Consider the following 26028-nt stretch of genomic DNA (forward strand, 5'->3'; position numbering starts at 1 on the left):
TCAGTCAGTAACAGTGTGTTAGACATGGATGTGAAGTGAACAGTGAGGAGAAATGTTGCCACAAGCTGCAGATGGACAACTTTCATTGGCACAGGAGGAGACCATTCAGCCCTTCAACCCTGCTCTGCCATTCAATAGATCGTGGCTGATTTGTGGCCTAACTTGCAATTTTCAAAACTCTCCAAACTCATCAATAAACTCCTCTGCAACAGACAAGATCAATATTCAAAAACGAAACATCTGAAAATGCTGGGAAATCAGGAACAAAAACAGAAATTGCTGGAAAAAGTCAGCAGATCTGGCAGCATCTGTGGAGAGTGAACCTTTGGGTCCAGTGACCGGTCAGGTGACCACCTGCAGCTGACCATTCTGCCTTTTCTGTAACACTCTCTGGAACAGGTTCTGGTGCGAGGGGAATGAGACTGTCAATAATTGAGAAAATAGGACGACGTGCTCAATCAGAATAAAACACATTTTGGTCTTTCACTTTTAATTCAACTATTATTGTTCAATATTATTATTATTATTCAACTACTGCAAAGATTATTCATCATCATTTCAGAAATAAGATAATAGGCCAGAAATCAACTCTTCATGTCATTGGGTCTGGGAAACTGTGTTAATTCTGACCTGGTCCAGCCTACGTGTGAATCCAGACCCTGAGTAATGGGATTGACTCTGAACGATTTCTTGGGCAGTTACAATGGATGACAAATGCTGCCCCGGCAAGTGATGCCGTGATCCCATGAACAAACAAAACAGATCCAATCGCTGTGGATCGTTGTGAACTCGCCGATGTTATTGGAAGAGGACGAATGGGAAGGTTTATGCGGTAAAGGGAGAAGATTGGCATTCGGTGAGGTGATCCTTTGGAGAGCTGATCAGCCAATCAGCCTCTTTTTGCAAAGTAACAATTCTATGAATATTTCATTCTGAGCCATCTAAGGAAATATCAGGGCAGGATTTGTAAAGAGGTCAGATTGAATGAGTGTCTCGGTGAACACAAGTGAGACACAGGTACAGAGAGGTTTTGGGATGGATTAAATTATATTTTATACATTTGCATAGACATCAACATTACAGCAGTTAAAAATGGGAGTGATCAAGAGAGTGGAATTAGAGCAGCAAATAAATCTTAAACATTTATGCAGCTAAAGGGAATGCTGGGTAAAGATACCGTAGTTAGTGCTTATTTTATTCCAGGCACACCAGTCTAGGAGCACATCCTTCCTGTATCTATCCTTTCGAGCTCTTGAAGACTTTTGTTCATTTGAAGTGTTTCATGTTTAGATACTCCAGAGAAGACAGCTTCAAGCTCCTCAATCTCTCCTGCCAGGGCAATGCTGCTGTTAGAATTCAATTCACTGGTGCATGTTACTGGCTGCTTCATGGACTGGAACTGACAATTGAGACTGAAAGGTTACTGTATAAAATATCTTCAATGGTATTGCCAGACGTGAGTGGTTTTAGGAAAATGACCTTGACTACCAGGCATTGAGTGTCAGAGCACTTCCTGTTGTGGGGCATCCTGGTTAGATTCAATCTATTGATAACTATTAGAACTGACTTGCACTGGCTCCAAAGTGGTCAGAGCATTATGGCTGTCATCGAAGCTGGTAACAAATTTCCCATGGGTTAAAAATCGTAAATGATAGAGTAGGTACGAGGTCTGATGACGCTGTTGGAGTATTGATGTTGTTGTTAATCACATTAACTCGGCTGGAGTTGACTCAATTTATATTGTCTCTTTCTGAATCTCAGGATGTCTCTCTGGGCAATAAGTCTCCAATAAACAGCAATGTGACAATGCACAGGGATCATCTGTTTTGATTTAAATTGGAGTCCAGCCTTGGTCAACAGACTGCGTGGAGTTTGCACATTCCCCTATGATTGTGTGGGCCCCCTCCAGGTGCTCTGGTTTCCTCCCACAGTTCAAATATTTGTGGGTTAGGTGGATCAGTTGTGCGAAATTGTCCACAGTGTCCAGGATTGTGCAGACTCGGTGGATCAGCCATGGGAAATGCAGTGTTACAGTGATAGAGTGCTCCAGGTGGGATGCTCTTTGGATAGTTGGTGGGGTTTGATGGGCCAATTCTCTCATGCCACACTGTTGGGATTCTATTCTATGATTGAGGATAAAGGCTATTCTATGATTGAGGATAAAGCAGGGTGTCCTTGGAGAAGGAGCATGTGGTATGTATCAATGCTCTCGATGCCTTTAGATAGAGGTGGGCATCGCAGGGGATACAGTGCTTTATCTCCACTGCTGCCCCCTCACCCCTAACTCTACTTTGATTTGGTCCCTTCCCACTCTGTCATTTGTAATGGTTTGCTTTGCCTGTAATGGGCTTTGTTTGTAAATATTCAATTGGTTACACGGGTGATTTACTGCTGGTGATTATATATTAACAAAACCCAAAACGGCGTAATGATGAACGTGGGAAGGTTGCTCAGCTTCTCCTACCCAGAAGTGAGATAACACTCTGGGTAGGAGAAATGGGGGGAAAAAGTACACTTCACAGGTCACAGAAGGAGAACTGAAAAGCAGTTAAATCAAACCAATGGTTCAGACAGGGAGGGAATATTTCCCTGGAGTTTGAGTAACTGGAAAGTGATGGTGTCCAGGAATAGACAGGATTTTGTTTTACAGGGCGTTTGAAATTTTTAAAAACTGTTATATTCAGATAGTTTCATTTCTTTTCTTTTAGTTTTATTTATTGTGGAATAAATAGTTACAATACTTTAAACCAAATTCACAAACCTTGTGTTAAAGACAAATGTTAAATAAAATCCATCAAACCAGCCCTCACTGAAAACTGATGTGGAGGTGCAATCTCCTGGAGAATCCCTGCCCTGCCTACTTCTTCCTACCCGGGCTCCATGGCTATATACATACCTGGGAGATAGCAGCAGGAGGCCATTCGGCCTTTCAATCCTGCTCCACTATTCAAGGGGTAACAGCTGACCATCCAGCTCAGTCTCCTGTTCCTGCTGTGTTCCAATCCCCTTTCATGACTTTACCTCAAAGAACTATATCTAAGTCCTCCTTTGGTTTCACTGCCTTTTGTTCCAGTGACGTTGCTGTGTTACTGTGTGGGTGTAGGCAGGGGTAATGTGATGGTGCTGCCTCCTGGAGGATGCACTCAGCGTCCCTCTTCATCCTGCATTAACATCAATTGGGTTTCAGCAACTCGAGATAGAAACCGTTTCCAGGATAAGGGCATCACTGGCTCAGCCAGCATTTATTCCCCATCTCTCGTTACCCTTGAGAAGATGGTAGTGAGCTGCTGTCTTGTACCATTCACAGTCCATTTGGTGCAGAGAGACTGACAATGCTGGGAGGGAGAGTGTTGCAGGATTTTGGCCGAGTGATTCTCCATCTTTGGTTCTTCAAATGCTGGTTAACTTTATCACGATCGGCAAATGATGTTGAGATTTCAGTCTGCAAATCTTCACCATCTAGCACCCTGTATAAAGGAATATGTACAGATTAGAAATTCAGAACAGACAATTCTCGTTTCTCTGGAAAATCTTTTTCCCCTTTCTTCCCTCAAAGCTGTAACCCTCCAGCCCACTTACTCTCTCCCATCATTCTGACTCTGCTACCCCCAATGTACACCCTCCACATTCTCATGAATGTTACTGATAAAAAGATCCATGCCACTACTTCCCGTCCCTGGTTAGACTCTGCACCCTTTCTGGGTTCACTTCATTTCCCTTCAATTGCTGCAAGTCAATAATGTAACAGCAGAATGAAACAAAAGGAAACAGACAGGGAGGTGGCAGATCCTGGACAGAAGAGGAACCTTCAGTCTGGGAGAATGGGTCAGATCCTTCTTTGTTTCCCATTAGTCAATTCCCAGTGTTATGACAAGTTGCGAATGGAACTTGGTCCCATCTGGGCATAGTGACACTTTGACCCCCCCCTAACAGATCAATACTACAAGCAGATGCGTCCCTTCACCAGCCAATCACAGTGTGAAATGCTTTCCGCTAGCTACCCCAAAGAACATGCTCCAAAACCCTCCCACATTCTGTACATGTACAGTGCTGGGTTTTCCCACACACGTGTGGTCCCTGCCTCAGGGATTGTGGAAGTTGTAGTCCCCATGAAGCCCCTGGAGACCTGTCCCTGGAAAGTGAAATAAAGTGTGGGCTGGAGGGTGTTGTGTATAGGATATCTATTCAGACACACAGGACATGTGGGCTGTCACTGGGATTTACTGAGACATCCGCTTAGACACCCCGATTTCTGACGTAAGGAATATACATTCAGCCAATTTCAGGGTGGGGAGGTTAATAATGGGCAGCAGATTTTAAGCAGAGGTGGCTCAGTGGCTAGCACTGCTGCCTCTCAGCGTCAGGGACCCGGGTTTGATTCCAGCGTTAGGCAACTGTGTGGAGTTTACACATTCTCCCCATGTCTGCATGGTTTTGTTCGGTGCTCCAGTTTCCTCCCACAGTCCAAAGATGTGCAGGTTAGGTGGATTGGTTATGCCAAATTGCCCACAGGGTTCATGCATGAGCCAGTTAGGTAATTAGCAACAGGAAATGCAGGGTTACAGGGAATGGGAAGGTCTGAATGGGATGCTCATTATAGGGTTGGTGTGGAATCGATGGATGAATACCCTGTTTTTGCATTATAGAGACTCTATTCTATTCTCATGAAGAAGAATGTACCTATCTCAATGTGTTCTGAATCTGTGGAATTTCCTACTCAAAATGCAGTGGATGCCAGGACAATGAACAAATTTAATGAAGAGATACAGATGTTTAATTTGCAATGAGTTGAAGGGTGAGAGACAGCAGGTGGGAAAATCCAGCTGAGACCGAGGTGAGCTCAGTCATCATGGTATTAAATGGTGGAGCTGGTTCGAAGGGCTGCATTCTCTCTCCTGTGCCCGGTGATTATCTTCTTACGGTAATAACTGGAAAGCTGAATCCAAAAATCACCAACTTCACCAAAGGAGATTTCTGGAAAATGCAGGATAGTTAGGTGGATTAGCGTTCCAAACTTAGATAGTGAGGAAGCGTGCAGGAGATAATGATTTTGCAGTTTTAAACTGAGGGGAGACAGTGATTTATGGTTCTAGAATGTGTAGGACATTCACAGTGTCCAGAATACTCTGTTGTGAATATCTATCTTATATTTTATTACAAAGCTAAGGTCTCTGACAATGAAGCCCAAAACACCCAGGAAACATTGCCTCCCATCCAATCTGATAAAAAGACTTGTGATAAGTCTGGTTGAATTTAGAACACAGATGGAAAGCAGGAAGATTAAATCCAATCCCAAGATACTGTGCTTAAACAAAGGAGACTACAATAGGATGAGGCAGGAGTTGGCTAATGCAGACTGGAAGCAAAGACTTTACTGTGGGACAGTTGACAGTGGAGGAATATCAAAGCAATTTTTCAAATTTCTCAGCAAAAGTATATATCAGTGAAAAGGAAGGACTGTAGGAAAAGGAGCAATCTGCCATGGGTTGCTAAGGAAATAAAGTAGTCTATCAAATTGAAATAGAAGGCATACAAATTGGCAAAGACCAAGGAGAAATTCGGAGATTGGAAAAACTTCAAAGATCAACAGAAAGCATGATGGAATTGGGGATAAAAAGTGACGAGTAGCTATCCCCAGGGACAGAATAGCAGTTTACCCTGTGTGGTGTAAAATTCCAAGCAGTGGAATGTGGTGAAACGGTTAAAAATTATGTCCCAATACATGTGTGAATCTAACCGGAATGGAGGTGTTGCTTAGTCCCGTGTGAATCTTCTTATCTGTATGTAACCAGAATGGAATGTGTTTTTTAGCCTTGCTCTGCTGTTCACATGAATGTTTATATCTGGAAAAGAATAAAAAGCTGGAAAAGTCTCCAGTTCGGTGAGTCTGCTCCGGGGTTACGTTTAACCGCCGAGCGTGGGTTGTTGGCAACCGCTCTACAAGAACTGACGGCTCCCAGTTTTTGTAACATGTAGAGTGAGCATAAACCAGACCCGTTGTGCGACACTGCGGGGAATAAAATGCCCATATTCTAGCAGTCTCGCCTCTTGGTCGTTTGTTCTGTGTCAGACTACTCTCCTACGAACCTGACCTTGAGAATTTTTTAAAACATTTGGCGTAGTCGGCAGGATCAATCGCAATTGAGGAGAGATTTTGATACAGAACAATGTTTTGGAAAACGACTAAGAAACCAGAAGAACAAACTGTGGAGGTCCCGACCGTCCCGGGATGGCATGGATGTGGGCATGTACGTGGCAGTTTGTTTGAGAAAGGATCCCAGTCCTGCCGAAGAACCCCTTGCCTGGGGTACAGCGGAGGATGTGGGCATGTCCAAAAGGCTGAAGCGGAGTTAACAGAATTGAATGGGATTGAACTGAACTGAACTGAGTGGAACTGAAGTGAATCAAATTGAACGGAACAAAATGGAACTGAGCTAAATTGAATTGAAATGGACGGAACTGAATTGAACACAATTGAATTGAACTGAACAGACCTGAACTGAGCTGAATTGAACTACACTGAATTGACTGAACTGAAATTAACTGAAACGAATTGCATAATGTAACACATGTATTGGGCCAAGCAGTGGAATGTGGTGTAAAATTCCAAGCAGTGGAATGTGGTGAAACGGTTAAAAATTATGTCCCAATACATGTGTGAATCTAACCGGAATGGAGGTGTTGCTTAGTCCCGTGTGAATCTTCTTATCTGTATGTAACCAGAATGGAATGTGTTTTTTAGCCTTGCTCTGCTGTTCACATGAATGTTTATATCTGGAAAAGAATAAAAAGCTGGAAAAGTCTCCAGTTCGGTGAGTCTGCTCCGGGGTTACGTTTAACCGCCGAGCGTGGGTTGTTGGCAACCGCTCTACAAGAACTGACGGCTCCCAGTTTTTGTAACATGTAGAGTGAGCATAAACCAGACCCGTTGTGCGACACTGCGGGGAATAAAATGCCCATATTCTAGCAGTCTCGCCTCTTGGTCGTTTGTTCTGTGTCAGACTACTCTCCTACGAACCTGACCTTGAGAATTTTTTAAAACACCCTGCTAGAGGGAAACCTATTGTTTGGGGAACATATGGCCTCTGTAATTGTTGCAGCACTGAACTGTTACCATAGAGACAATCCTGATCAAGTTAAAAATCACAGCACACCCCAAAAGCTTGCACTGCCAAATAAATCTGTTGGACTATAACCTGGTGATGTGTGGTTTTCAACTTTGTCCACCCCACCCCAACCCTGGCTCCTCCACATCAGAATCCCGATAGAAAGCCCCACTGAAACTGAAGCGCCTGTCAGATACTTGAGGGAGCCACGGGGGTGTGGGGGGAGGAGTGTGTGGTTTAACCACAAAGTGCTGAACTGAACTAGACCTTTGAACTGCCATTGCCATGGAGATAACATTGAGAGACCGTCTGTATTCAAAGTCACAAACCACAAAAGGTATAAGAATGGGAGCATACACCAGACAGGCGGGGAGTTACCTGATGCTGCCTGAAGGCGTTTTACATGTACACTATCCAGGTAACTGCCATGTCTCATCAATAAAGACTCAAAGAAGACCTCTCAGAGTTCTGTGCCTAGTTATTCTTCTCCAGCAGGGTTGAAGAATATGATTACACAGCAGTCAGTCTTCACAGTGGTGGATACGAAGAACATGCCAGTAATTGAAAAGGAGACTGAGGAAGGTGAGGACCAAGAAACAATCATTATCACGAAAGTGTTAGAGCTGGGCAAGTTAATGGAGCTAAATGTACACAAGTCTCATTGCCCTGATGGAATGCATGCCAGGATACCAACAGACTTAGTGGGAGAAATAGCAAATACACTTACGAGTTGTAGAATCCTACAGCAGAGACAGGCCCTTTGGCCCAAACTGGCCCATACTGACCAGAATGCCCATCCACGCTAAACCCATTTCCCTGCACTGGGCCCATCTGCTTCTGACCCTTTGCTATCCATGTATTTGTCCAAATGCCTTTTACATGTTGTTAATGTACCCACCTCAACCACTTACACTGGCAGCTCATTCCATATACATACCACCCTCTGTATAAAACATTTACCCCTCAGCTTCCCTTTTATTCTTTCTCCTCTAATCATAAACTGATGCCCTCCAGTCCTTAGTTCCCTGGGAAAAAGACTGAGTGCATTCACCTTACCCATGCCTCTCATGATCTTATACACTTCTGTAAAATATTCCCCCTCAGTTTCCACTGCTCTAAACAAAAAGGTCCTCACTTGTCCAACCTCTCCCTGTAACTCAGACCCCCGAGACCTGGCATCATCCTTGTAAATTTCTTCTGCACCTTTCCAGTTTAATAACTGAAACCTACACTGCACTCATCACATTTCCTGTGTTTCCCCACGGTGCTGGAACCGACGTGACAACGCCAATGGATTACAATCCATGATCGATAATTCACTCCATTACAACAATCCCATTTTCACAGCTTCTTCCATGATGCAGGAATCCTTTTGTCTTTCTGGTTTCATGGTAAATTGCCCTCATACAAAACCAATCTGTGGCTTAACTGTTCCTGGGAAATGTGCCATGATTTTTTAGACTTTCAAAAACCAATGAAATCTCTCTCTACAGTCATCACGCTAACACTGACTTCGCTGTCTCACTACTTTTTTCCAGCCACACTGACATTTGAAATATTCGCCCACAGACAGAATGCACACCTTTCCATCCGGATGAAAAGGCCAATGATATTCAGATCGGCACGGATCCAGTAACATGAAGTTCAATTTGAATTTCTCAACTACAAATCCCCCCTTTCAGTATTCTACAACAGAGAAAACAAAGTGCTGGAGATCCTCAGCTGGTCCGTCAGCATCTGAAATGGTGACAGATGCAGGAAACATTGCAGCCTTGAAGAAGTGTTTCAATGATCACACCAGGCATGTGTGCTTGATGACCAGAATGGAGAATATGGAGGCATTGTATTCAACAGTTTTATACCAGAGACTGTGACCCCATTTTATTCCGTATTTCTCCAATATTCCTTCTTCTCAGAAGCAGACAGGAGTGGGAAGCAGTGGAGAATGTAAATGTGTGACCTTCCTAGTGAGAGGATTCGAGTACAGGAGCAGGGATCCCTTTCTGGAAGGGTCTTGGTGAGACCACATCTGGAGTACTGTGTGTACCTTTGTTCCCCTTTCCCAAGGGGAGCTATCCAGGTTATTGAGAGAGAGTAAAGGTGGGTCATCAGCCTGACTCCTGGGATATGAAGATAGTTGAGGGTTGCAGATCCTGGAAGTCAGGGTCTATACAATGTGGATCTGAAAAAGCGCAGCAGGTCAGGCAATATCAGAGGAGCAGAAAGGTTGATGATTTGGTCAGGACCCTTTGTCAGTCCCAATGAATAGTCCTGACCCGAAACATTAACTTTCCAACCCCATCGTATTCATGCTGATTATCAAGCTCCTATTTACTCTAGTCCCACGTCCTGGCACTCAGCGTGTAACTGATATTATAGTGCTTGGTGTGACTTCTTCAAGGCTGCAGTGTTTCCTGCATCTGTCACCATTTCAGATGCTGCCAGACCTGCTGAGGATCTCCAGCACGTTTTGGTTTTATTACAGATTTCCACCATTTTGCTGAAGCACGTGGAGACAGAGAAATGTACAACTCCATATTTTGTTGACTCTGATTCCTGGGATGTCAGGACTGATGGATGAACAGGGACTCAATCTTCGTTTAATCCTCCTTTCCTTTGGCTTTCTGAGCTGATGGCTACATCACTCATATTCTACCTCCCATTCCCTGACCTGAATCTGACCCATCTAAGCCTACACTTTAATTCCCATCCCCCTGCCAGACTAGTTACAACCTCACCAATGGGATTTCTCCCAGCTCTGCCCAGGTGTAACCGCTCAGGCTGGTACAGGTCCCACCCAGAAACAGTCCCAGTGCCTGAAGAATCTAAGGCCTTCTTTGGTACACCATTTCCCCAGCCACATATCCAGCTGATCTGCCCTCTTATTCATGCTCTCACTAGCACATAGCACTGGGTGCAAGTCTCGCGTTATTGCATTTCAGGAGCTACATTTTAATGCATCCCTGATCTCCCTATATCCAGCTTTCAGGCCCTCATCCCTTTGTTTAGCAATGTCATTGGTATCTATGTGTTCCACAACCACTGACTTCACCCTCCAGCTCCAGAATGTCCTGCAGCGGCTCCATGATATCACGGATCCTAGCTCCAGGAGGTAATGTACCATCCTGGATTCATGTCTGTGGCCACAACAGTGCCCGCCCTAACCCTGAGCATTGAATCCCCTGTCACTATTGCCGTGTTTCCTCTCTTTCCTCCCGCTCTGTGCAGCAGAGCTCTGTGTGGTGTCATGAACCTGGCTGTTGCTGATTTCCCGAGAAGCCACCCCACCCATTCCCACCCTTACAGAGTCCCAGGCAGTATACAGTATCTGTTTGAGAAGGGGATGACCACTGGGGACTCCTACACTCCCTTCCTGAGCCTTTTACTTGATCTGATGGTCACCCATTCCCTTTCTGCCTGTGTAACTCTCGCCTGCAGTGTGACGGACTCACTAAACGTGCTGTCCATAACATTCTCAGTATCGCAGATGCTCCACAATGAGTCTACTCACAACTCCAATTCTGAAAAGCAGTTTCCCAGTAACTGCAGATGGGAACCCTTCCTGCACACATAGCCGTCAGGGACACTGGAAGCTGCCCTTATTTCCCACATTGTACAAGAGGACCACACCACGGCTCTGAGGTGCCCTGTCACAACATCTCTCTACATTCATCTAGTTACTCCCATTAAGAGAATTTAAATGAGTTAGCAACCTTCCTTCACTTTAAACATGTCTAAGATAATAAAAAAAATTTACTTAAGCTGATATTTCATACTTTAAAAACTTAAATACTCCGCAGGTATTACTGACAAATTGGCTATTCCCATTGGGACTGTGAACTTCTGAAAGGCCTGAAGCTGAAACTCAGTTTTAGTTCACCTTCTCCACGTCTCACCTCACTATTTACACCCAACTCTAAAACACTCTCATTGAGCCAAACAGCACTCTTAGTGCAGCCCTGCCATTTTCATTGTCTGCTCACACATACACTTCCCTCAGCCTCCTGTACTGTTCCAATGCACCTCAATGGGAGCTCAGGACCAGTATTGCATCTTTCAATTCAGCCCTTTGTAACCCCAGAGTTAAAATGGAATTCAGCAGTTTCTGAATGAATAGACAGTTGTCAGAATCTGGAATGTTCCACCTGAAATGGTGCTGGAATTTGAGTCCACAAGGAATTTCAATGAGAAATTTGCAGAGAATTGGAAGTAGGGAGTTTACAGATTAACATTATAAAGTGGATGATTGTGACTAAATCTGACAGATCCTGCAAAAAGATGAGGTGTAATTTGGATAAATCTGTGCTCTCTCTCAGGCCAATACCTCCTTCCACAGCTGCAGGGCCAAGAATTGAACACATACCCCAAGGGTGATCCAACCATGGACTTGAACATCTTTCTGCTTTTGGCTTGACAAAAATATTGAAGATAATTTCCCACAGACAGAACAGACAAACCTTTCTCATTCCACAATTTAATGCCAATGATATTCAGATCCTGATGACTCCGCTAACTATAGAAACTTGTTTTTTGACATCCCAGTCTCAATTATTCTCAATTAATATCCTATAAAATGAATTCACAAAACAAAGCTCATAGTCAGTGCAAGATGAATAGTGAAGGCAAACACTTCTCTTGGTATGTGTTTGATGTGTAAATACTCCTCTTCAAATCATCCCGCCCCCACCCAGGAAGAGGACACGTGCATGCTCCTTGCGGTACCTTACCCCAAGTAAAGATGGCAGCCATAACCCAGGTCCTCTCACTGCCTGAAGCCCAAGCCATCTTCCCCTTTGCTGCAAATGTGGGACCAAGAGTTTCTAATTCAGACTAACGACCTGCACAGAGTGTAACTAAACCCTCCCAGTCTACACTGATACATTTCATCCATTTTCTGCTGCCACTCTCCCCTTTCCGCCTCCTGCACACACCAAGGGTCATCATGGGTCCAATGCCCCGTCCTCAGAACCAATGACAGCTGGGAAAACTAGAATCCCTTCAGGAAACAGGCCCTTCGGCACAACAATTCCACACCCACTCTCCAAAGTTAATCCCACCCAGACCCATTCCCCTATCCTATTACTCTCCATTTCCCCAGACTAATGCACATCCCTGAACACTACGGGAAATTTAGCTGGGCTAATTCACTTGACCTACACATCTTTGGACTGCAGGAGATAGGGGTTAAAGAGTAACTAATAGGTGGAGACAGAGCCCAAAGAGAGACAGGAACATTTGGAAAGACAAAGGAGTGGGAAGTTGGAAAGCTGTTAATGGAGGAGACAGGAACCTTCTAGCATCTCAGTGACGATGGTGGAAATGGTGTCTGATGATCTACACTGTGCCTGCAAAAAAGACTCTGAGCTTCCAGTTGCCTGCTCTTTAACACACAAGACTGTTCCCTGTCCAACATCTCTGTCTCATGTTACTGCGGTGTTCCAGTGAAGCTTGATGCAAGCTGGAAGAACACTTCAGAACATACCAAATGGCTTCCTATTTCAAGGACTGCAATTTCCCCTCACACGTGGTCAACAATGCCCTCCAGTGTATCTCCCCTCTACTTCCCACACCACTGCCCTTGAACCCACCCCTCTAAATGCAACAAAGATGGAATCCCACCATCCTCACCTTCCACCCAGATACAACGCATCATCCTCTGCTATTTGCACCATCAGATCCAACCACCTGAGACATATTTCCCTCCCCACCCCTTTCAGCATTCCACAGAGACCATACCCTCTGTGACTTCCACGTTAGATCACGCTCCCCACCAACCCATCCTCCACTCCAGGCACCTTCGCTTGTCACTGCAAGAGGTGGAAAACCTGTGCCCACACCTTCCTCTCACCTCCATCCAAGGCACCACAGGATCCTCCCACATCCAGGCATAGATTTCCCTGCCCACCCAAACACCTCACCGATTGTGTCCTTTGCTCTCAGGATGCCAAATTGTGGAATATTTCAGGGAACATTTCTGGGACACATGCACCAACCAACCCCATCGCCCTGTGGCCGACCACTTCAGCTACCCGCCCCTCACCCCCACCCCCCGCCACCACGCTGCCAAGGACATGCAAGTCCTCCACCACAAAATCCGAGCCACCCGACACCTGGAGGAAGAACACCTTGGGAACTTTCAACCACACGGCATCAAGGTTTCCTCATCTCCCCACCCCACCTTATCTCAGATTCAACTCTCCAACTCGGCACAACCCTTTTGAACAGTCCCACCTGTCCATCTTCCTTTCCAATTATCCATTCCACCGTCTCACCACTACCTCCCATCTACAACCACCCATTGCCTCCCTAGCTCCCTTTCCCCAACCCCGAACACCCCTCCCTATTTATCTCTCAGCCGTATTCCACCACCCACATTTCTGATGAAGTGCTGACATGCCCAATACGTCAATTCTCCTGCTCCTTGGATGCTGCCTGACCTGCTGTGCTTTTCCAGCGCCACACTTTAACATAAGCTGGAATAACAACACCTCATCTCCCACTCGGGGACCCTGCAATCCTCTGGCTTTAACATCAAATTCAATAATTTTAGGTCCTGAACTCTCCCACGTCCTAGTGTCTTTGCCCCCTACCCCACATACCAGGCCTTGTTATTACGTAGCCTTCCAATTATGTAGCCTTCCATTACACATTACCTATGGTTAGCTACTACCAGTCCCCATAAACAGCTATTCACCCTCCCCCTCAGATCATTATCCACTCCTTTGTCCAACTGCTCTTATCTCTCTCTTTGGACTCTATCCCCACCTATTATTTACTCCTTAACCCCTACCTTCTGCTTAAAACCGACATTTTTTTCTCAGCAACATCAGTTCCTGAAGAAGCGTCACTGGATCGAAAATGCGAACCGATTTCTCTTCACAGATGCTGCCAGATCTGCTGAGCTTTTCCAGTACCTTCTGGTTGTTGTGTGAGATTTACAGCATCCGCAGTTCTTTTGGTTCTAATTTACTCGGAGTATCTAATTCAGGTCCAGCAGACTGAAACAGTGTTTATCAACCCTCCCAGTCCACACTAACTCCATCTCTCTCCCAGTCTCTGCTGTCTCTCCCACTCCCTTCACACTCACTGAGTCCTCCCTCACAGTGACACTGCGCCTGCAAAGCTGATGATCATGTGTTGGCCTGCTGAACCCACCCCTCATTCACTCCCATTGGCTGGAGGACCACGCCAACTCTCCTATTGGTCAATCAGCCAGGCCCCATTGTGACCGGAGTGGTGGGATCCTCCCAGGTGCATCAAAGGCTGAGGGGTGACCTCAGAGGTTTATAAAATCATGAGGGGTATGGGTAGGATAAATAGACAAGGTCGTTTCCCTGGGGTGGGGGAGTCCAGAATGAGAGGGCATGGGTTTAAAATGAGAGGGGAAGAATTTAAAATGGATTTGAGGGGCAATTTTTTTTCCCCACTGAGGTTGGTGCGTATATGGAATCTTCTGTCAGGAAGTGAAGGATGTTGGTACAATTATACCATTTGGCATCAGGATGGGTATATGAATAGGAAGGGTGCAGAGATATATGTGCCAAGTGTTGGAAAATGGGTCTAGATTAGGTTGGGATATCTGGTCAGCATGGACCAGTTTAACCATAGGGTTTATTTTCATGCTGTACATCTCTACAGCTCTGCCCTGTGATGAGCTTCATCATTCACAGTGAATGGGTCAGTATCACAGAGCACAGGGGCTGGGGGATATTCCGCCCATTGGGGCTGTACTCTCTCCCACTGGAGATGTTGCCAGTCAGTCCCAACTTACCTCCCATTTGGACATAGCCCTCCAAATCCTTCCTTAAAAATGTTAAATTTCAAATTTGTTTTGACAACAACTACTGAATCTGCATTCAGCTGTCTTTCAAACTGTCCCAGATGCTCAGAACTTAGTGAGTGAAATAATCTTCACATTTTTCTTTGCATTATTTGCCAGTTACCTGAAAATAGTTACTAAAAATTGTGACGTTAAAAATTTCTCACTCTGTCTCTCTGTAAATGAAATACCCTGGAAACAAATCAACTCCTAGATGAAATCACTGCTTAACCTTCTCAGCTCCAAGGAGAATTGTCTGACCTTCTGCTAACGCTCCATAAAAGAGAAACCTATCTTAATTTTAATTTATTAGTGCCATAGAGATGTACAGCACAGAAACAGACCCTTCAGTCCAACTTGTCCATGCCGACCAGATATCCTAAATTAATCTCGTCCCATATACCAGCACTTGGCCCATAGCCTTCGAAACCTTTCCCAATCACATATCCAATGAGATGCCTTTTAAATGTTGTAACTGTACCAGCCTCCACACTTTCTCTGGCAGCTTATTCCATACACATACCACGTTCAGCTTGAAACTTTGCACCTAATAATCCTTTTCAATCTTTTCCCTCACGCCTGTGCTTTCTAGTTTTGGACTCACCTAAACAGGAATAAGACCCTGGCTGTTTATCCTATCCATGCCCCTAACGATTTTATCAACCTCTATGGTCACCTCTCAGCATCCGATTCTCCAGTGAAAACAGCCTCAGTCTATTCAGCCTCTCCCTATAGCTCAATCCCTCAACCCTGGCAACATCTTAGCATCTTTTCTGAATCCTTTCAAGTTTCACAATATCATTCCAATAGCAGGGAGACCAGGACTGAAAGCAGAATTCCAGAAGTGGCTGAATGAATGTCCTGTACAGCCGCAAAATGTCGTCACAACTCCTGCACTCAATGCACAGACCAATAAAGGCAAGTACACCAAACACTTTCTCCACTACCCTGTCTATCTATGATTCCACTTTCAAGGAACAATGAAACTGCACTCCAAGGTGTCTTTGTTCAGTAACACTCCCCAGGACAGTCCCATTAAGTGTATACGTCCCACCCTAATTTGCTTTTCCAAAATGCAGAAACTCACATATATTGAAATTAAACTTCATCTGCCACTCCTCAGCCCATTTGATCGGAGTCTCATTGTACTCTCAGGTAACTTTGCTGTCCATTGCACCTCCAATTTTGGTGTCTATTGTAAACTTACTCACCATAGCTCCTCTATTCACGTAGAAATCATTTATATAAATGGCAAAAAGCAGTGGACACAGCACCCAGCCTGACAGCATATTGCTCATCACAGGCTTCCAGTCCAAAAAGCACCCTCCACTATGACACTGACTGCTCAGCAAGGTTAGAGCTCATGGAATACAGGGAGAACTAACCATTTGGATACAGAACTGGCTCAAAGGCAGAAGACAGAGGGTGGTGATGGAGGGTTGCTTTTCAGACTGGAGGCCTGTGACTAGTGGAGTGTTACAATGATCACTGCTGGATCCACTACCTTTCGTCATTTATATCAATGACTTGGATGTGAACATAGGAGGTATAGTTAGTGAGATGACACCAAAACTGGAGGCGTAGTGGACAGTGAAAAAGATTACCTCAGAGTACAATGGGATCTTGATCAGATGGGTGAATGAGCTGAGGAGTGGCATTTTGGGAAAGCAAATCTTAGCAGGACTTATACACTTAATGGTAAGGTCCTGAGGAGTGTTACTGAACAAAGAAATCTTGGAGGGCAGGTAGATAGGATAGTGAAAGCGGCATGTGGTATGCTTTCCTTTATCGGACAAAGCATTGAGTACAGGAGTTATGAGATCATGTTGCAGCTGTATAGGACATTGGTTAGGCCACTTTTGGAACGCTGCGTACAAATCTGATCTCCCTCCTATTGGAAGGATGTTGTGACACTTGAAAGGGTTCAGAAAAGATTTACAAGAACGTTGCCAGGGTTGGAGGATTTGAGCTCGGCTGGGGGTTGAATAGAGGTTGAATAGACTGGGGCTGTTTTCCCTGCAGCGTCAGAGGCTGAGAGGTGATCTTATCTATGTATATAAAAGCATGAGGTGTATGGATAGGATAAATAGACAAAGTATTTTCCCTGTCGTGGAAGATCCCAGCACTAGACGGCATGGGTTTATGGTACGAGGGGAAAGACTTTAAAGAGACTTGAGAGACAACGTTTTCACACAGAGATTGAGATGTTTTTGATGCAGAGATAGTGGGGTGGTACGTGCATGGAATGAGCTGCCAGAGGAAGTGTTGGAGGCCATTACGATTGCAACATTTAAAAGGCATCTTCATGTGTATATGAATACGAAGGATATGGGCCGGGTGCTGACAGGTGGGACTAGATTGCATTGGGATATCTGATCAGCATGTACTGGTTGGACCGACGGGTCTCTGTTTCTGTGCTGTCCATCTATGACTCTTTGACCTTCCAGCCAATTCCGTATCCAAACAGCTAGTTCCGCCAGAATTCTATGGCGTTGAACCTGCTAACCAGTGTGTTATGTGAAACCTTGTGTCTTTCTCAAGTCCAAGTTAATGATTTCAATGCACAAAGCCATGCTGACTCTCCCTAATCATTTCTTGCTTTTCCAATGACATGTAAATTCTGTCCCTGAGAATCCCTTCCAACAACTTCTCTTCCACTGACTTCAGGCTCACTGGTCTATAGTTCCCTGGCTTTTCCTTACCACCTTTCTCAAATAATGGCAGCAGTCTTCCAGCACTTCACCTGTGGTGATCAATGATACAAATATCGCAGTGAGGGGCCCAGCAAAAGCTTCCCTAATTATCCACAAAGCTCTGGGATACACCTGATCAGATTCCAGGGATTTATCCACCTTTATGCATTTTAAGACATCCAGTACCTCCTCCTCTGTAAGATGTACACTTGCCAAGTTATCACTATTTATTTCTCCAACTTCTCTAACTTCCATACCCCCTTTCAGTAAAAACTGATATGAAATACTTACAGAATCTCTCCCACCTCCTGCTGTTCCATAGACAGTCTTGTTGATCTTTGAGGGTCGCTATTCTCTGCCTAGTTATTCTTTTGTCTTTAGTGTATTTGTAGAATCTCTTTGGATTCTCCTTAAACCTATTTCCCAAAGCTATCTCATGTCCCCTTTTTTGCCTCCTGGTTTCCTGCGAATATATTCCTACTGCCCTTATAGTCCTCTAGGGATTCACACAGTGGTCTGTACCTGCCATATCCTTTCTTCATTTTCTTGACCAGAGCCTCAATTTCGCAGGTCATGCAGCATTCTCGACGCCTCCCAGCCTCGGCCTTAACAGGAACATACTGTCTGTGTACTCTCATTGTCGCAGGCCTATGGAGGCAATGGCAGATGAGGACAGAGAAACAATCATTTATCAGTAAAGAGGTAGTGTTGGGAAAACTAAAAACTCATCCTTATTTCAATAATTCCTCTCTAGCCTCAGAACTATCACTATCTCTGCATCAAAAACATCTCAATCTCTGCAACATCCTCCAATCTCTAATCTCCTCCAGTCTCAACACCCTCTCTATCTTTAATCATGTCCACCCTCACAAATCTCTGTGATGTGCCTTTCTTTAATTCCAGCCTTCAGGATAACCCATTTTTATTTCAGATTCCTGCATCCAGAGCTCCACAATGTCCCGCTTAACCTCTGTCACATTTTCCTCCAAAAAACATTAATCAATCACGTATCATCTATTCTAATATCACCTTCTCTGACCTGGTTTCTATTGTGTCTTGTCATATTCCTATATTACGCGTCTGTGATCTACATGACAGAAAACGGTTTTGTGGTCCATCGGGTTTATGCTGTAAAGAAATCTCCCAGCTAGCTATTTTAATCCCATTTTCCAGCACAGAGCCCATAGACCTGTCAGCTTTGGCCTTGCAAGTGTGTTCCTAAATAGATTTTAAATGCCATCGGGATTTCTGTCTCTCACTGTCTTCCAGAACCCTGAACCCTGTCTTCCAGACAGTGAGGTTTAGTCTATGCTATCACCCACAGGGTTCAGAGCAGCTGGGTCTGTGCGAACCAGGATGGATCAAGGAATGGGGGATTTTAGTTGCAAAATTTGTGGGGCTTTTTTAACATTAATTGTCCACGTGACATGTGTGTTGCTAATACACATCAAGAATAACCATCCACAATTAATGGACTCTCCTTTTCAACCTCTCCCCTTGCCTGCGCTGTGGTAATATTCAGGTTAACCACTACCAGACATCTCTCTCTAATGAGAGAGCAGTCCTATGGTCAGATGGACAATACTGACTTGATCTTTTACACAGTGATGTCACTGTACCTCGAGGGTGGGGAGAGGGAATGCTGAAGGTGGTGGATGGGAAACCACTCAGGTACAGTGCTTTATCCTGAGGATGTTCACTTTCTTTAATATTATTGGGAGGGGGGGTGCACTGATGCAGGCAAGTGGAGAATGTTCCAACACAATCTGATGTGTACCTTATAGAAAGCAAACAGACATTGGGGAATCAGCAGTTTGGAAAAACTGAGATTGTTCTCCTTGTAGCAAAGGAAATTTAGGGAGCTGTGACAAAGTGGTTTACAAAAGTTACCCGTTATAATAATAAACCTTACACCCATCAGCTCATTATACAAGGATTACAGGACACATGTTGAAGATTTGGGAAGATCTATTGAGAGGATGGTTTGATTCAAAGGAGAACTTTTCTGCAGCAAATGGGATTGATCTGGAACACAATACTCTCACACAATATGAACATCCAGGTCCTGATGAATGGAGTAATTCTGTCAGAGTTTGGCGTTACAATGACTGAGATTACCATCTGAATAGCTGCCTGTAATACAAGTTTATAAAATCCGTCACTGTCAGTTCAAGTTTGAAACTCATACAATCCCCTCCTCCTGGCCCAGGATGACTGTACACATTACCCCTGGTGGAGGTTAGCAGGCACTTCAAGGGCAAATCTATGTGGGTTTCTTTGAGTTTCCACCTTGGGACTTCGTGTGACTGAACATAGGACAGAATGTCCCAAGATTCAGTGAGATATGGAGAGCAGGATTTGCTTCCTTTTCTTTCCTTCCGTTCTGCCGCTGTGCCTCCTCAATAAGACATGGGGTGTGAAAGGCTCATGCAGCTTGATGGGCAAGTTGTCTCCATTCTGACCAATGGGCAGCAAGCTCCTCCCAGTCATGAAACAGAGTATCCCTGAAAGATAGCAACTGCGCATGCTACCCACTGCCCAGTGCTCACAGTACATGTTTCGAATAATGAGGGCGGAAATCTCCTAGAAAAGGCATAATAGGAAAGTTCCAAAAGGATTATAAACAGCTTACAGAGAGATATTCACAGGAAACGTGGGCAACAAGTTAGCAAATAGAGTATAACTTGGATAAACTGTAGAAAACTGCACCACAAAGGGACTGGGGGAAAATGAGCAGGAAACACAGAAAGCTAGCACACAATTACAACATTGGATCAGGAAGGGGAATGGAATGCTGTCCCTTATTTCAAAGAGTTTGCCATATAAGAGTTTGGAGTATATACCTTAGGGCAACTAAACAAATGGCAAGTGAGACCACATCTGGAGTAACGTGAACAGATTTGGTCGCTTTCGTTAATAAAATAGAGCAGTTTATTGGAGGCATTTCAGAGAAGATCCATTGGGATGATCCCCGTTTTGAAAGGATTATCCTGTAAGCAAAGGCTGAATAAGTTGGGAATCTTCTCACTGGACTTTGGAAGAATGAGAGGTGATCTCTTTGAAACATACAGGATTCTGTCGAGGTTTGACAGGGTAAATATGGAGAGGATGTGTCCCATTACGGGTGAGTCTTGAACCAGATTGTGGGTCAGTCGTGGAATCAAGGGTTCTGTTTCAGATTTGTCAAGTTAAAGGTTAGGACAGAGGTTAGGGTTTCAGTAGCAATGGAGCTGGGGTGAGAAGGAGACAAGCAACGTTTTAGAGATTGGAATTCGTGGCTTCTGATTGTGTAGATGTCCGATCAGAAGGTCACCTTGGGGTCAGATATGAAAGCAACATTGTGAATAATGTAGTTCTGCCTCAGACACTTCCCAGTGAGAGGGAGGGACACAGCAGTAAGGGAAATGAATTTGGAATAGCAACTGAAGGCAATGGGTTTAACAATTACAGTGTTTCATTGGAGTGAATTGCAGCTAATCGATGCGTGGTAAGCAGTTTGATAACTGAGTAATAGTGGAGTAATGGAGACGGATGATGGGGAGGGAGAGCTGGACATTGTCAGTGTACATGTGAAACCTAACACAGTGCTTTTGGGCGATGTTACCTCCTGGCAGTATGTAGGTCAGAAACAGGACGGACCAAGGATAGATCCTGGAGGGACACCAAATACAATGAATTCAGAAAGGAAAAGGAGAGTGGAGATGGAGCAGGATTTTTCAATGATGGTGAGGTCAAATATTAGGTTTTAGCAAAATGGGAGAGAAGGACATAACGAGAAAAGACAGACAGACAGATCATGGAACAATATCTGTGAATTGCAAGGGGGGTGGGGAGGGCGGTGACAAGCAGGTGGATGAGACAGAAATTTGGAATGTCCATGATTTAGCTACACTCGGGTAAATGTTTAAGATGACCTCTAATAAGGCTTGACAAGAGACTCTAGGAAATGCAAGTTTAGGACTAAAATGAGGAGCACCCTTGTGAGGCAGTTTGGCTCGGTGGGCTAGTGGCGAAGGAGCGAAGAAGCAGAGGCAGCTGATCAGATTGTCTCAATGTTATTGACAGAGAAACTCCACGTGCTCTTCACTCTTGTTGTTGGAGGGGAGGATGGAGGAGGCAGGATAATGGACATTTATTTATTTCCAAAACAACAAACACAACCTGTGATAGTGATTCTAAAAATAAGTGAACAAACCTGTCGTATTTATCATTTATCAAGAATATTAAAATATATAACTGAAGTTCAGGTTTGAATCCCAAATTGGTTGAGGGTGGCTCTGAAGTCAAGAAAAAAATAACTGGAATGAAGAATCTACTGTTTGCCATGGAACCATTGGGGATGTTTTTCTGCCATTGACAATGTCCTTGAGGAAAAGAAACCCGACAGTGGCCCATCAAATCACTAATTGTGTTAATCACTGCACAGTCTCAACAAAGGAATGAAACTGGATGGACCACATTACATCTACCAATGCACGAGCAAATACAACCACACAATCAGCCCTCTTGACCCTGCAACTTCCGCCTCACTGTGGGCCAACAACAGCAGCAGAACTGTACTCCAGCCCAATCTGAAACTCATGGCCTGATATCCCCCACTCAACCATTAACATCAAGCCAGGGGAATCAACCCTGGTTCAATGGTGAATGCAGGAGCAGTACCAGGCATACTTAAAAATCAGGTGCCAACCTGGTGCAGCTACCAAACCTGCATGGCCAAACAGCACAAGCAACATGAAATAGAACTAAGTGATCCCATAAGCAATAGATTAGACCTGAGTTCTGCCACTCCTAGTCAATAGTAGTGATGGACAATTAAACAACTCACTGGAGGAAGCATCACAGATATCACCAGCCTTACCGATGGAGGGGTCTCACACATTCATGCAACAGATAAGAGGACAGCATTAGCAGCGATTTTCAGCCAGCAGTGCCAAGTGGATGAGCCTTCTCCATTGGTCCCTGACATCACAGATATGAATCGATTTGGTTGAAAACTCATTTCAAATCAGATCAAGAAATGGATAAGCAGTGTAAAGGTATGGGCCCTGCCAATATTCTGGCAATAATACTGTTGGCTGTGCTCCAGAACCTGCTGCCCACCAAGCCAAGTACTGCTCCAGCACCGGCACCTACCGACTTTGTGGAACATTGCTCAGGGATGTTCCAACACAAAAACACAGGGCAGATCCAACTCAGCCAATTCCCCTCCATCAGTCCACACTCGCTCAGCAGTGAAGTGATGGAAGGTGTCATCAACAGTGCTGTCAAACACCTGCTCAGCAGTAACCTGCTCAGCGATGCCCAGTTTGGGTTCTGCCAGGGCCACTCAGTTCCTGAGCTTGTTACAAACTTGATTCACAAACTGACAAACAGCTGAATGAGGGAAGGATGACAGGCCAGACCCCCTCCAAGACCACTATTTCAACTTCAGTGATATCACCTGACCTCACCACAGTCTCAGCTCATTTGCTGAAACTCTCATTCATTCCTTTTGTTAACTCTAGATTTCATTATCTAAACCCACTCCTGGCCAGCATCCCACATTCACCCTCCCGATAATCTCAAGAATTTTGAAAACTCTACTGCCGAAGTGCTCACTTGTACCAAAACTTGCTGATCAATCAAAAGACTCCCATTTATAAGCAACAACAATTTACTTTCGCACCTTTGAATTAATTCCTGGCTGTAATCATTCCTATCTCCCTGCACCACACACCCTTTCATATCTCAATAACTCATTTTAGTTCAGACTCTCAATGATGTGTTTATTTTTGAGTTCACCTGTGTGACTGTTTCTATAGACTCCAAGGGAACATGGTCTGGAATCCCCACTCTAACCCTCTAAGATCTACTTTCTTCCTTTAAGGCATTCTTGAAAAACTGCTTATTTGGCGATGGTTTTGGTCACTGGACACAATATTCTCCATCTGTAGCCTTATGTCAAAAGTTCTCAATAATAATTTTGTGAAATTAAAACCATGAGGATTTGTACAGATATCTTCTGCTCTTCGATATCGCTGAGTGAATAATCTGTAATGTCTCTTACCCAACCACGTTGTGGGAGCACCTTCACCATACAAACTGCAGCTGTACAAGGAAGTCAAACATCACCCTCTCCACAGGCAACAAGGCTTTGGTATTGATCACTGGTTTCTGTGGAAGGAGAAATACACAGTTGATGTTTCAGGGAGTGCAATATGAATTACAGGGAATGAAAATGGTGCAGAATTTGACTGTCAGAAATTGAAGGAAAATGCACTCGCTTATTGGGAAAAAAAATTCTTGACTGTCAAAGATATTGTGGAAAAAAATAACCTGATAATGGAACAGCATATGGTCAGGAGCCGGGCAGCAGTGGACAATTCATTTACGTTCCTGAAGAAGGACTTATGCCCGAAACGTCGATTCTCCTGCTCCTCGGATGCTGCCTGGCCTGCTGTGTTTTTCCAGCTCTACATTTTTCAATTCATTTACAAAACAGCTGTGAAAGTAATGGTAAAATACTATACAGAGCAAAAATACACCCATGAGAGACTGAGGAAGCTAGATAATGAACAAGTGGACATCAGAGAACCCAGAGGTGAACCAGAGCAGAGTTCACTTTTATGATCCCACAGTCAAAGATGTCTAGCACAGAAACCGACTTCTTCAGTCCAACCTATGCCAACCAGATATCCTAACCTAATCTATCTAAATTAAATCCTATCTGCCACTCCTCAGCCCATTGACCCATCTGATCAATATCCCACTGTACTCGGAGAGAACCTTCTTCATTGTCCACAATACCTCCAATTTTGGTGTCACCTCAAACTTACTAACTATACGGCCTCTGTTCACATCCAAATCATTTAAATGAATGACGAAACAAATCCAGAAGAAAAAAAAACATTTCTCTGGGTTTGAATGTGCGCTGTGTAAATCCTGCCCTATGACTCTTTTTACCAGGGAAGGCTGTACATACACCCCTCTGAACTTTGCCCCCTACAAAGATGGCGGCCGCACACGTGTCCAGTGAATCATTGCCCCGAATAAAGATGGCGGCGCTTACTCGGGCCGATTACTCAACGAGGCATATTCCCGTTTGCTGCAAAAACGGGACTGTAAGTTTCAAATTTGTATTTTCCGATGTGCACCAAATGTTTGTAAAACCTCTCAGACCATATCAACACCATTTACCTCCAGCTTCCTGCTGTTTATTTCTTTCCTTACCAACAGCCCTCCGCACATACATCCCCAACACCCACGCCCACCGCGAGGTTGATCACGTGGTATAGTCTAGTCCCGCCCTCATTCACTGATTGGTCGGAGGACCAACTGCCCCGCCAGGTCCTCCCCTGCCTTTCCATTGGTCCGCCGCTGACATCAATCACTTCTTCGGTCCAACCTGTCTATGCCATCCAGATATCCTAACCTAATCTATCTAAATTAAATCCTATCTGCCTGTCCTCAGCCCATTGGCCCATCTGATCAATATCCCATTGTATTCTGAGATAACCTTCTTCATTGTCCACAATACCAACTGTTGGCTGGAGCATGCGCACTGCTTCGTGACTTTTGTTGCTGTTTCTCAGTTACAAGAGTGAAGGACAAAGTTAAATATCACACAACCACCTGATGGAGGACCAGCAAAGTTGTGCTTCAAAATAAACCGGTTGGACTATAACTTGGTGTTCTGTGAATTATAATTTTGGCCATCCTAATCCAACATCAGCACCTCCAAGTCACGAGTGATGGAGGCATGCACAACATAAGAACAAAAGAACTAGGAACAGGAGAAGGCCGTCCTGCCCTTCGAGCCGGCTCTACCAATCAATAAAATCATGGCTGATCATTTTGTGGATGCAGAACCATTTACCCACGTTCTCACTGTATTCCTTAATTATTTCTTTCTTTTTTAAAAAAGTAATTTAGCTTTAAAAATGTTCATTGAACTAGCATCAACTAATTCCCTGGGCAATGCACTCCATCGAGGTCAAGACATTCCTTCTCAATTCACTCCTAAATTTGCTGCCTGTAATCATGTGGTGATGCCCTCTTGTCCTAGATTCACCTGCCAGTGGAAACATCCTCTCTACTTCTATTTTATCCATTCCATTCATTATTTTATATCTTTCCATTCTTCTGAATTCCAATGAATATAATCCCAATCTACGCCGTCTCTTAAACCAAACCCCTCACCTCCGGAATCAACATAGTTCACCTCCTCTGCACCCCCCTCTCGTGCCAGTTCATTCTTGAGCAAGTAAGGAGATAAAAACTGCCTGCAGTACTCCAGGTGTGGCCTCACCAGCACCCACTATAGCTGGAACATAACTTCTGCTTTTAAACACAATCCCTTCAGCAATGAAGGACAAAATTCCATTTGCCTTCTGAATTGATTGTTGTACCTGGTGACCAACCCTCCTGC

The 26028-nt window shown here is 44.4% G+C and overlaps 1 long non-coding RNA gene across 2 annotated transcripts; it reads right to left on the reverse strand.

Annotated features, from left to right (window-relative positions):
• Positions 1-736: 736 nt before the first annotated feature.
• LOC148149525 (uncharacterized) lies at positions 737-24826 on the reverse strand. 2 transcript variants are annotated; one of them, XR_015757797.1, is made up of 5 exons: positions 24798-24826; positions 23937-24102; positions 23668-23774; positions 18141-18266; positions 737-3467 (listed from the first exon to the last, which is right to left on the reverse strand). It is a non-coding gene; the product is annotated as an uncharacterized LOC148149525 (long non-coding RNA). The 2 variants fall into 2 exon arrangements; XR_015757796.1 differs by lacking the exon at positions 24798-24826 and having other exon boundaries at positions 23937-24719.
• Positions 24827-26028: the final 1202 nt, after the last annotated feature.

The sequence above is a fragment of the Chiloscyllium plagiosum genome, unplaced genomic scaffold (genome assembly GCF_037043375.1).
Source record: "Chiloscyllium plagiosum isolate Xiang-an unplaced genomic scaffold, Cpla_swu_hap1 HiC_scaffold_8, whole genome shotgun sequence".
Lineage (NCBI taxonomy): Eukaryota > Metazoa > Chordata > Chondrichthyes > Orectolobiformes > Hemiscylliidae > Chiloscyllium > Chiloscyllium plagiosum.